The following is a 13,847-nucleotide window of genomic DNA, read 5'->3' on the forward strand; positions in this document are numbered from 1 at the left end:
GTATGAAGTAGTCTGCCTTAGATTACAGCTGCAGACTATAAAACTCCCTACCTTAAGTTTAGAATTAGCTTCTCAGCAATGTGATGTCCCACAGCTCACGTGGCAATCATCTGGCCCCCTTTGTTTTGGGTCATCCTTTTTGTTGTATGAGACAAGGATCACGGGGAGCTGGAACTTTTGGCTACCTTCTGTCTAGGTAAGAAATACATTGTCTAAGTCTAAAGAGGGCTCGTGTGTCTCCTCTGATTGAATCTGTCCACCAGGCCTTGGTCTTGGCCCTGCTTGCTGCTCTGTGCTTTATGGGGCCCTGATCCCAGTGTGGGAGGCCTCTCAACCCAGACCTGGGGGGGCCACTCTCTCACCTGGCTGGTCTCCCCTCCTCTGTGGGATTAGCCCACAGACTTTTAAGTCCAGATCCTGGTTCTTAGATAGCTTTTAATTTTCCATACTTTGTTGTAGGGTATGAGTTTTGTTTTGTTGCTTTTTCCCCTAATTTTCAAAGTTGGACAGAAGAAGTTCCTGAGATTCACTGAGGGCCATAGACTTGGTGTGGCAGCTTGCTTCTTTTTTCTTTATAATTGGCCTGGAAAAAAAATTATACATAAATAAAATTATGTATATAATTGACATATATTAAAATTCAAATACCTAACACTGAAGGATTCTGGAAGGGTTAATTTCTCTCATGCTACAACATGAATGAACCTTGAAAACATGATGGTAAGTTAAAGAAACCAGACCAAAAAGCAATATTTTGTATGATTGCATTTCTATGAATGGTTCAGAGCAGGCAAATTCAAGACATAGAGCAGTGATTGCTAGGAAACAGGAAAAGGGAGATGGACAGTGACTGCTAATGGGTTTTTTTGGGGGGTTGATAAAAATATTCTGGAATTAGATAGTGGTAATTGTTGTACAACTTGTAACTACATTAAAAATTACTTATACTGTTTAAAAGGGTGAATTTTATATGTAAATTATGTCTGAGTTTTTTAAATTACATAAGATAAATGATAAACTTGGTATATTAGTTTCCATGGCTGCTGTAACAAACAACCATTAACTTGGAACTTGTGGTGTAAAACAACAGAAATTTACCCTCTCACAATTCTGAGGCCAAATGTCTGAAATCAAGTTGTCGGCGGGCCTCTTCTCCCTCTGGAAGCTCTATGAGAGAGTCTGTTCCTTGCCTGACAGCTTTGGTGGCTGCTGGCATGCCTCGGCCACATTACTCCAATCTCTGCCTCTGTCCTCACATTGCCTTCTCGTGTGTGTGTGCGTGTGTGTGTGTGTGTCCTCTCCCTCTGACTCTGTGGTGTCAATTCCCACACAGATTTTGGCTTCTTATTATGCAGAAGACGGTTTGTTTTTCCTCCTTCATTGAATTTCATTTAAAAATACTCTCTAATAACTTTCCATTTTAGTCATTCTACCGAAAAAAAATGCAACAGAGATTGTACATATGGTTGTTTCTTCTATTTGTTCATAATAAAAAGCCGAGGCTGATGTTTGCACTGTCATACTGTGAAAGGCAAATCCATTGAGGAATAAAAAGCGATATGCATCTTTTGCATCTTTCTGCTGGTCTTTTTTTTTTTTTTTTTGAGACTGGGTCTCACTCTGTCGCCCAGGCTGAAATCCAGTGGCGCCATCATAGCTCACTGCAGCCTGGATCTCCCAGGCTCAAGCAATCCTCCCACCTCAGCCTCCCGAGTGACTAGCACTAGGGGTACCCACCACCATGCCTGGCTAATTTTTTTTACTTTTTGTAGAGAAGGGGTCTCCTTATGTTGCCCAGGCTCTTCCTGAACTCCTGGACGCAAGTGATCTTCCCGCCTCGGCCTCCCAAAGTGCTGGGATTTCAGGCATGAGCTACCGCATTCAGCCTGGTCTATCTTTTTAATTGTCTGTCTGCCTGTGTGTCTCATTAGAATGTAAGTTTCATGAAGAGAAGAACTTTTTTGTGTTTTAGTTCCTGTTGTATTCCCATTGCGTACCAGAGTATCTAGAATAGAGTAGATACTTCATAAATAATTGTTGAATGAATGAATTAGTGACTTTAGGCCTATTGCAGGTATTGTAGCTAACAGTACAAATTGAGATCCTTAATGAGTACTTCATTGTGTGCTGTTATATAGAGGCCCATTGGTGGGGTGATGGTGAAGTAAGAAATATAAGTTAATTTTATTAGATTGGAGAAAAATCGATCACGTGTCAGTTTAGGCCCTCCAGGAAGGAGATACTGGGATGGGTTAGACATGCAAGAGCTGTATTGTGAAAGACACCTGTCAAAACTGCCTGGGAACTAGAAAGAAGGAGGAACGAGAGGAGGCAGAGGAAGTCTTCAGATGCAGTGCAAGTCTGATGCCTATGAAAGGAGATGGGGGAAAGAAAGAGGGTTGTGTGGGAAGAGCCACAGACTATGGTGCCTGTCTGAGAAAGTCTCAGCCAGCCCACCAGAAAGCTCCGGTATAAAGATTTCCCATAGATGAGTTCCATCTCGGGCAGCAATGGCTCAGTCATTAGCCGGGGGCTATCCAGGAGGATCATGGGCTGAGCCCTTATACTTCAAGTTCTTGAAGGGAGATCCACGAGGTGCACTTCGTGGTTACCACAGTCCTCCGATGCCAAGCAGATCCACTTCTCCACACACATATCGGGAGCAGCTTCTTCAGGGTTTGCTACAGTGTTGCCCCTCAGCTTGGGTCTTGGCAGGTCATCTCACCAGCCAGCCAGCTCTAGCAGCCTGGTTGCATTTTGGATGGCATTGTGTCTGGTATGACCAGAGGATCCCATGGTCATGGACCCACTACTCTACTTCCTTTGCTATAAAGTAGGTTGGACGCTATGTTGTGCGTGATTTCATGCCTGCAGATTAGCTTCTGTAAGCCCCCAGATCATGGTGCTGGCAGGAAAGGTGTAGGCAGGAAAGACAAGCCCTTATTTGAAGTAAGTGTTTATTCCTGAGAGAACAAATCAATGGTCCTTCCATGACATAAGAGGTCCAATGTAGTCAGTTTGGCCAGAAATGGCTAGTTGGTCCCCTCGAGGAACAGTGCCATCTCATGGGTTCAATATTGGTCTCTATTGTTGGCAGATTAGACATTCAGTGATAACAGTACCTAGATGAGCGCTGGCGAGTAAATGCTGTTGTCTATGCTGTTGGGTCCATATGTTTCCCCATCTTTGCCAGGGTAACTACTCCATTTGCATGCCAGTCGTTTCAGTTGTATTTTATTTTATTTTTTGAGATGGAGTCTCACTTTGTCACTCAGGCTAGAGTGCAGTGGCCTGATCTTGGCTCACTGCAACCTCCACCTCTGGGTTCAAGTGATTCCCCTGCCTCAGCTTCCTGATGAGCTGGGACTACAGGCATGCGCCACCATGCCTGGCTAATTTTTGTACTTTTAGTAGAGATGGGATTTCACCTTGTTAGTCAGGCTGGTCTCGAACTTCTGACCTCAGGTGATCTGCCTACCTTGGCCTCCCAAAGTGCTGGGATTACAGGCGTGAACCACTGCACCCAGCCCTTTCCAGTTCTTAAGTGATGGATAATGAAGGCTGGCTAATGTCAACTGGCTGAGCCATTTTATCTACTTGGTTGCTTGTTGCCTTTTCTCTGGTACATGCTTTCTGGTGGGCATTAATGTGTGATACAACAATTTACACTTTGTGCTCATCTCCATACGTCCACCCACTTGCCCCTACTCCAGAATTCTTTGCATCAGTCTCTCAGAATTTGCTTTCTAGGCCCTTGACCAGCCTCCTGCGCCATTAATTACTGCCCATGATTCCATATGTATTCTTATGTCAGACCACCTCTCTTTCCACACAAAGTGAATGACCAAGTGTACCTGGTGAAGCTTCTGTCATTGGAAAGATTGTCTCTCCCTACTCTTTTTCAAGGGCAGTCCTGAAGGGGATTGTAAAGCAGCCTCATTTATTTTCAGCTTTTACACACAAACAGAGCCAACACATTTACAAATGAAGCTCAGGCTGTCTCTTCTGACTTCAGCTGGTCATGTGGGACCCTCTGTATGACTAGTAGGTATAAGCTAAAGAAGGAAGTGGGAGCCTGCGCTACCGCCTCAGGCAGGTCACACGTGCTACTTGTTCTGCCTGGGCTGATCCCAGGTGTACCCTTTTCTATCCTTATGGCGGACTTCTGCTGGGCAGTTTTCTACCACCACCTGGCCTGTACTATTTCAGGGACTCATTGTCACCACTGCTATTAGCAAGCTACTCTCTGAGATTGCTTCTCCTTTTGTCAGCCCTGGACTGTGGAAGAGGACCACCACTGAATTCCTTAGTGATGCTGGTACTTCTCTAACCACTGCATTTCTGATGGCCTCTGTGAATGAGGTGTCTTCTAGGTTCTCCTATGAAGCATAATCCTCTGATTGGTCTTCTGGCCCTACATAATACATACATTCCAGCATGCCTATTTCCCTGCATTGTCATTATTTCGCCCCTGCTTGTTATAGCAATTCATGCATTGCAAGTCCACTCAGCATGGGCCATCACTTTCTCCAGGTTTTTAAAACCACTCTTAGGCCGGGTGTGATGGCTCACGCCTGTAATCCCAGCACTTTGGGAGGCCAAGGCGCGTGGATCACCTGAGGCCAGGAGTTCGAGACCAGCCTGGCCAATATGGTGAAAATTAGCTGGGCATGGTGGTGCATGCCTGTTATCCCAGATACTCAGGAGGCTGAGGCAGAAGAATCTCTTGAACCCGGGAGGCAGAGATTGCAGTGAGTCGAGATTGCACCATTGCACTCCAGCCTGGGCGACTAAAGTGAAACTCCATCTCAAAAAATAAAATAAAACCACCGTTTCAGTTAGTTTGTCCCATTCCCTTGCTAGGGTGTTAAATCCCATGTTCTGAGAAAGTGCTCCTAAGTCAATAAACTCTTAAACAAACAGCAGTTGATCAGGCATACTCAAAATCCAATCCAATGGTTTCTGCTAGTATATCCTAGCTAATCCTTGCAGCTCCTTTAGGATGTAATATGTCTTATCATTGCCAGTATGTGCCCAGTTGTTTTAGTTGAGATTTAACCCTAGTTATCAATCTGGAAGCCAGGTGAGAAGTGGGGTCAGCTTCTGAAGGGAGATCAGTTGTCTTGCAGGGGAGGGGTCTTTTCACATAGGGGAAATGCTAACTCAAAATAGGGCCTCGTGGAAGAATCACTAACTCTTAATAGGGAGGGGTAGGGAACCTCAGCAGGTTCTGACAGCCAAAGTCTTTGAGGATTCATTCACATCCCATGATTCAGGGTCCCATAGTTTCTAAACAAAGCCCTGATCTTAGCATAACAGACTTGCCTTGGCTGAGTTTTCATTGTCTTTGAAGTTTGGCTACCCTGAATTTGCTCCACAGCTGTGTCTGTTCTCTCACTGCAGGAGATAAAGGCCTCTTTGTAAGCTGCCAGAGAGGTCCTTTGGCTCTCATACTTAGTTTTTAAATGTTTGTTAACTGCCTTCAATTTCTCATTATCCTATTGTATGGCATCAATACAAATTAATAACAACCAGCCAATTCCATTGTCCTTGTATGCATCGTCCACCCTCAACTGCCTGAATTATTGCACTGGCCAGAGAAGTTGCCTCCACCGGAATACTGTCCTGAGTCACCATTGGTAAAAGTTTAGCAAACAGACCCCTACCTTCTACCAGAGACTAGTCATGCCACTGGGGCATGGGGTCATCATTTCTAGTGAGGAAGTGAGTTACGTAATCCCCGAGGTCCATCTTGCTATCTGCTGTCTGGGACCACTCTCAGTTATCAATGATTAAGTCTGGTTTCTCTAAGGGAGAAGATGCCAAGTCCAAGTTGGCAATGCAAGAGATTCATGAGAGTAACCTGGTGAAATATAAAAGGGAGAAGAAATAAGAATAGGCAGGTAAGGAGAAGGAGAAGAGAGGTAGATTAAGGAGGAAGAGCTAAATCTCAGCCAAGCCAATGGGGAGCTCTGGCGTAAAGACTGCCAGGAGACGAATTCCATGCTGGGTGAATGACTAGCTTCTCATATATCTGCCAGACTCAGTTACTGGCTTGGGACTGCTTGAGAAGAATGCGGCTTCAGCTCAAATGATGTGGCATATCCTGAAGGTGATATAGCTGGAGGCTGCCATCTAATATCCAGCTTCATGCTGATTGGCAAGTTCGTTTTTTGTTTTTGTTGTTTTTTCCTTTTTTATTTTACTTTAACTTCTGGGATATGTGTACAGATTGTGCAGGTTTGTAACATAGATACACATGTGCCATGGTGGTTTGTTGCACCTATCAGTCATCTAGGTTTTAAGCCCCGCATGCATTAAGTATTTGTCCTAATGCTCTCCCCTACCTTGCCCCCCACCCCCCGACAAGCCCCAGTATGTGATGTTCCCCTCCCTGTGTCCGTGTGTTCTCATTGTGCAACTCCCACTTGTGAGTGAGAGGCAAGTTATTTCTTGAAGGAAAATCCAAGTGGCACGCATGGATGGCTGCCATACCACATCAGTTATTTATCTCTAAACCCAGGTGTGGTAGGTTGATAATGACTCTCAAAGATATGTCCACTTCAGCATCACTAGAACCTGTGAATATTTGGAAAATGGGTCTTTGCAGATATGATTCAGTTGAGGACCTTGAGATGAGATGATCTTGATGGTCCCTAAATGCTACAAGTGTCTTTACTAGAAAGAGGCAGAGGCGGCCGGGTGCGGTGGCTCATGCCTGTAATCCCAGCACTTCGGGAGGCTGAGGCGGGCGGATCACGAGGTCAGGAGATGAAGACCATCCTGGCTAACACGGTGAAACCCCGTCTCTACTAAAAATACGAAAAATTAGCCGGGCGTGGTGGCGGGCACCTGTAGTCCCAGCTACTCGGGAGGCTGAGGCAGGAGAATGGCGTGAACCCGGGAGGCGGAGCTTGCAGTGAGCCGAGATCGCGCCACTGCACTCCAGCCTGGGCGACAGAGCAAGACTCCGTCTCAAAAAAAAAAAAAGAAAAAGAGAAAGAAAGAGGCAGAGACAAAGGGGACACACACACACACACACACACACACACACACGCACGCACAAGAAGGCAATGTGAGGACAGAGGCAGAGATTGGAGTAATGTGACTAAGGAATGCCAGCAGCCACCAAAGCTGTCGGGCAAGGAATAGAATCTCTCATAGAGCTTCCAGAGGGAGTGGAGCTCTGCCGACACCTCGATTTCAGACTTTTGGCCTCAGAACTGTGAGAGAATACATTTCTGTTGTTTTAAGCCACAGGTTACACCTTTATAGTTGTTTGTTACAGCAGCCATGGAAACTAGTACACCGAGTTTATAATTTATTTTATGTAATTTTAAAAGCTCAGCCATTATTTACATATTATAAAATTCACCACTTTAAAGTGTATAATTGATTTTTAATGTAGTCACAAGTTGTACAACCATTACCACTATCTAATTCCAGAACATTTTCATCATCCCTAAAAGAAACCCCATCCCCCACAGCAGTCGCTCAGCATCTCCTCTCACTCTGCTTCCTAGCAATCACAAGTCCATGTTAAGTCTCTATGAATTTGCCTGTTCTGACCTTTCATATAAAGGCAATTGGCTGGGTGCGGTGGCTCATGCCTGTAATCCCAGCACTTTGGGAGGCCGAGGCAGGTGGATCACCTGAGGTCAGGAGTTTGAGACCAGCCTGACCAATGTGGTGAAACCCCATCTCTACTAAAAATACAAAAATAGCCAGGTGTGGTGGTGGGCACCTTTAATCCCAGCTACTAGGAAGGCTGAGGCAGGAGAATCACTTGAATCTGGGAGGTGGAGGTTGCAGTGAGCCAAAATTGCACCACTGCACTCCAGCCTGAGCAACAGAGTGAGATTCCATCTCGACAGATAAATAAATAAATAAAAGCAATCATACAATATGTTGCTCTGTGGCCCAGTTTCTTTCACGTATCATTATGTTCTCAAGGTTCATCCATGAATGTTGTGGCATGAATCAGTACTTCATTCTTTTTCATGGTCAAATAATATTGCAATGTACAGCTATACCCCCTTTGGTTTGTCCATCAGTGATGGACTTTTGGGTATAATTTCTTGAAATCAAATTTCTATAGGTAAAAAATTTTTATTTGAACAATGTGTTACCCAGATGTCAATTTGAATCATTGTTCCTCTTAATATTTTGAATAAATCTCAATTCTGAACCTGGTAGAAAGTCCAAAATGCCCTCAATATATTTCCAGCAAGTCCAAGTCTGTTCTGCCTGTGAGTAGTAAATCAATCACTGTGACATGAGTTTTACAAAAGAGAAAAGACTTATTTGCAAGGGCACGGATTGAAGAGACAGGAGAACAGCTCTCAAATCCACCTCCCCAAAGATAAGGCTTAGGGATGTTTGTGCATTAGGGAAGTGGGTGGTCTAAGGTGTGGGGAAAGGTGATTGGTAGTGGGGAAAAATGAAGCAACAGGTTTATTCTGTACAAATGTAGCTGAAGTTCATGGCATTTTGTAGGACATATGTACAGAAAATGGTGGTGTTACCATAATCTAAGGGTGAAGTTTTCGGCCTTCTGATGTCAAAAAACCACCCCTCAGGCACTTGCACAGGCCCAGTTGTGGGGCTGGTGGTCTCCACTAGTTTGAACTGGACAGGAGCTGGCCCAAGTTTCTGAAAAACAGCTAAAGCGGCCATTCCTATGGTGATCTATGAATGTTACCTCTAAAGTAGCCAGTGAAGGTTAAGTTTTGACATTCAGTGGCAAGGCCTCCAGCTTCGTGGAAAAAGAAAACAAAAAACAAACAAAAAAACACCCAAAACACAAAAAGCAAGTGAACACAAGCAAGAAGGGCAGGCAGACCTGATCAAATTGACCTCTTGGTTTCCAGTGTTTTTATAGATCCTTGAGTTGGGAGAGCAAGGAAGGCTTAAATTATCACAATCACCTCTGGTTCCTATATTTTGCGTTCACTGAATTCTTGTTGTTTGTTCTGAATATTGAGGCTGATTCTTTATCTTGGCATTGGAATGTTCCTAAACTTGGAACTCAGCTCCTTTCCTCTTCCCCTATATCAGTTCTGACTTTTGTTGCAAATGGCAAAAAACAGACTCAAACTGGCTTGGGCAAAATAAGTACATTAGCATCTCAAGTAGAAGTTCTCAAGCTTTCTGAGCTCAGGATGTCTCACACTCTTCAAAATTACTAAGGATCCCAAAGAACTTTTGGGTTACATCTATTGATATGTATTGCATTAGAAATTAAAACTAAGAAAGGTTTAACATTTTTACTTATTAATTCAATTAAAAACAGCAACAATAATCCTAGTATATGCTAACACAAATAACACATTTTAAATAAAAGAGAATTATATTTTCCAAAACAAAAAATTAGTGGGAAGAGTGACATTGTTTGACATTAAAAAAAAATTCTAGTGTTCGATTTAATAGAAGACTGTTGGATTCTTATATCTTCTTCTGCATTCAATCTGTTGTAAAATGTGGCTTCTATATAACTATAAAGAAAATTTGGCTTCATAGAGATATAAATTAGAATGAACAAGGAGTATTTTAATAGCTTGTCAGATAATTATTCATCTTGTTCTTTGAAATTTCACCAAAATTTGGTAAGTGGTAGTTTCTTAAAGATTAGTTGCAATGTGGAATGTAAAACCATACCAGTGATCTTTTTTTTTTTTTTTGAGATGCAGTCTTGCTCTGCTGCCCAGGCTAGAGTGCAGTGGTGTGATCTCGTCTCACTGCAACCTCCACCTTCCTGGTTCAAGCAATTCTCCTGCCTCAGCCTCCCGAGTAGCTAGGATTATGGGTGCTCGCCACCATGCCCAGCTAATTTTTGTCTTTTTAGTAAAGATGGGGTTTCACCATGTTGGCCCGGCTGGTCTCGAACTCCTGACCTCAGGTGATCCACCTGCCTCGGCCTCCCAAAGTGCTGGGATTACAGGCATGAGCCACTGCACCTGGCCCCATGCTAGTGATCTTTTTATACTTTCTTACATTCAAATCCATTGGTCTAATTTGCACTTTGAATGGATCTTTTACCCATGCATGATTTTGTAACATTATGCATTAGTTGTCTGGAAAGTACCCTTTCCCTGAGTTGTGCAGATCTTTCAAATGTTGGCACATTTCATTATACAATATCAAAAAAGCACATTTGTTATATTATTACCAATTTAATCATAAAAGTCTTTAAGTATGGGTAAACTGTTATGTACTTAGTGTCGGATACAAGTTTTCCAAAATCTTAGTGTTTACTTTAAAGCTAGCATTTTATCATTAGTAACAAAATTGTCAGCTGTTTTCCTTGAAGTTGAAGTCTCACTGTGTTCATTTTCAATAAAATGTCTGCCAAATACCCAAATCTGAATTAGCATTGTGCCTGTCAGTTGTTCTTTCTAGTAAAATAGTGTTATGTGAAAAAGCAGCTAGTTCAGCTCGCGAATCAACTGCACAAATGCTCTTCCTAGAGACAAAACTATTTTATTTTAGCATGCAGTAGAAGTTCCTTCTGCGTATTTTCCATTTCATCTTACAGAATATTTTAAAAGACATGTTCCCAACGGTTCAGATTTAACAAAATTAACAATTTTTTTTTGCTTTTTCAAGGGCACTATTAAGCGAAACTGACCTTTTCCCCCTCCAGTAAGTACATGTTGGTAAAGAATATGGGGACCACTAGCATAGTTTGGTGCCACTATCTTGAGATGTACTGAGGGGCAGCAGTTTTATTCACTATTGCTTTGTGATATCAATAGAAATGTTAACATGGTGGGAGGCGGAAGCAGAACCCCCAAATTATGTCTTAGTAATATTATAAAATTAATTTTTTATCTCATGGACTCCCTGAAAGGGTCTTCCAGATTCCCAACAGTCCACAGGTCATCCTTTGAGAGCTGCTGACTTGCAGCATGTTGTTCTCCTAGGAGCTTAAGCCTTCATCATCTCAGTCAAGGAACCCTGAGGAGGTTGGGAGCTGCAAACATCACAATTTTTCATTGAAATTAGGCTTGGACAAAGAGTATTTAAATTGTTTAATCTACCAATTATCTGTTTATCATGTGGCTTGTTTACTTATTTACTTATATCACTTAGTTCATATGGTTTATCTTACAAGCTAGAGCAACAAATTCATCAGTGGAATTTTATAAATATTTTATAGTTGGTAAGAAATAGGTTGATGAGATAAAACATAATCTTTCAGCTTGAAAAATGAAGTTATTCAGCTTCTATAGAACTCTAGAAGTTCCAAGGATATAAGTCACCTATAAGAACAGAGAAAAAGGCAGAAATCAATTATGGTATTTCATACTGGGAAAGTGCATTTTCACATTCCAAAATTAATCGTTATTATATTGGAATCTAAAAGGAGAGCATTTTCAATATGAATTCTGTTTCTATTACTTGCTATTGGAAATGGGTAACATTTATTGATAAGCAACTATATATATATATATATATATATATAAAAAACTATATAATTTTTTTTTTTTGAGAGGGAGTCTTGCTCTGTTGCCCAGGCTGGAGTGTAGTGGTGTGATCTCATCTCAGTGCAACCTCCGGCTCCCGGGTTCAAGCCATTCTCCTGCCTCAGCCTCCTAAGTAGCTGGGATTACACGTGCATGCCACCACGCCTGACTAATTTTTAATTTTTAGTAGAGACGGGGTTTCACCATGTTGGTCAGGGTGGTCTCAAACTCCTGGTCTCGTCATCCACCTGCGTCGGCCTCCCAAAGTGCTGGGATTACAGGCGTGAGCCACCGTGCCTGGCGAAGTTCTATATTTTTTAAGGACACATTTTGATTGAGGCCAGTTTCAGTTTAAGCAACAGCAAGATTAAGAAGTTGTTATGTGAGTGGAGAGTTATACTAAAAAGGTTTTTAAAATCGTCATGAGGATATGCAAAAAGAGAATTCCAGTGTGTCTTCAGGTGATGGTGAAGGACTCGCTTTATGTGTTAGTAGTAGCCAGTGAGAAAAAATAGATATCCATAGATACTACTGCTTTGAGGGAACCAAGATATGCAGTTGTCTTGCTGTGAAGAATAATTGGGAAGTTTGATCAAATCTCTGCTAAGAAAAAGTGCTATGATCCTAAGAACTTAAAAGCTTCTTGTCAGGGAAGTTATCTGATGCAGTGACCTTCAACATGGTGACACATCTTGCTTGTTCAGACAACACTTTTTAAAAATAAATTTGAGGGTCTGCTCTATTCAAAGCACAGAATAATTGCTCTGAGAAAAAATTGTAAATACGTGTCAAATCTGTGTGTTGGAATTAACCAAAAGCTTAACAATAGTTTAGCAACATAGTGATATGATACAAGAAAATGGAAACACGGCACAAGATTGGACGCACATATATACAGTCCTCCATCCCTTATTCATCTACTTTCATTCTGACCAACTTGCACTTTATCCTTTCCTAGTCTTTAATCCTCTGAGTGAGTCCCAGGCATTACCCTCCTCCTTCCTTCTCTCTTCGTTCATTTATTCAGCAAATATTTATTGATCATTGCTTATGTGCCAGGCTCCCTGCTAAGCACAAAAGATACAGCCATGCACAAGGCACATAGGTCCATTTGACACTTGCAGTCTCGTTGAGAAGACAAAAATTAAACAAATAATGACATAACCAATACTTACAGTGTGATAAGTCCTACCCAGGAAAAATAGAGAGGGCCACGAAAATGTAAAGCAGATCTGACCTAGACTTGTGGGTTTGGACTGAGAGTCAGCCCTGTGTACAGGTCAGATAGCCAGAGTCATAAGGCCAGTAACTAATTTTGTAAGCCCAAGGGACTAGGGGACATATAAAGCTACAGTAGGGTGACCAATCGGACTAGGGGCTTCCAGGGCCATGGGACTATTAGTGCTAAAATTAGGGAGGTCCTGGGTAAACTGATATGAGTTGATCACCTAGGACTATATTCATCCCAGAACATTTTTTATACAGTGACAGGCTCTAAGCACCTTTGAAACTGATGAATTTTAAAGAGGCACCTGGTAGTGATACAGAATTTCCCCACCTTGCCATATAAAGGGATTGGTTGTGAAATGTATGAACTGGATCACAGGAGGTGATACCCAAGGGCAGGTCTCTGCCACTGCAGAACATTGTTCAGTGTGGCATTGGAGATTCCTGGCGGCCCCAAGCCCATTCATTCAGACTGCTTCATTTACAGAGGGAGCGGTGATTAAGTGGCTTTACTATGGTCAACATCACTAGTTGACAATAGAAGTGATGCAGGTCTGGTTTCCCTGGAAACAGACTCTGAGATGGAGATTCTATTGCAAATGATTTATTAAGGCTTGTACTTGGGAGTGAGGGAAGCAGGATTGGGCAGAGAAATTGAACTCTGATGCAGCCTTAGCCTGGCAGCTAAAGGTGGAGGAATCTTCAGAGATGTGCAGATAAAGATGAGGGGGCTGAGCCCCCCAGTCATTGCATGCAGGCTGACTCCTGGGAGAGGCATAACCTTTTGGCTGAGGTCCCTTTTATTCAGCTGAGGCCATGAGTACTTAGTCTTGAAGAGAGGACCTGGGTGGCACACAATCTCACACACTAGGTCTTCCAATTTCAGGTCAATGTTTCCATTTTATCGTGTGTCGACATTTACCAAGAATTGCCCAGAGACATCTTTCAGCTCTTGATTTAACATATAGTTAAATAAATGTCCTGGCTTCAGAAAGATACTGTTCAATAATGTAAAATCATAAAGCTGTTAATAATGAATTAATCTGTAGATAAAATGGGATATAATTGCTGTATAATGCTTTCACTGAAAAGACACCGATTATTTCAGGTGGAAGCTGACTTACAGTATAAACTATGATATGCCTATGACCAAAG

This window comes from Pan paniscus, chromosome 13, assembly GCF_029289425.2.
Source record: "Pan paniscus chromosome 13, NHGRI_mPanPan1-v2.0_pri, whole genome shotgun sequence".
Lineage (NCBI taxonomy): Eukaryota > Metazoa > Chordata > Mammalia > Primates > Hominidae > Pan > Pan paniscus.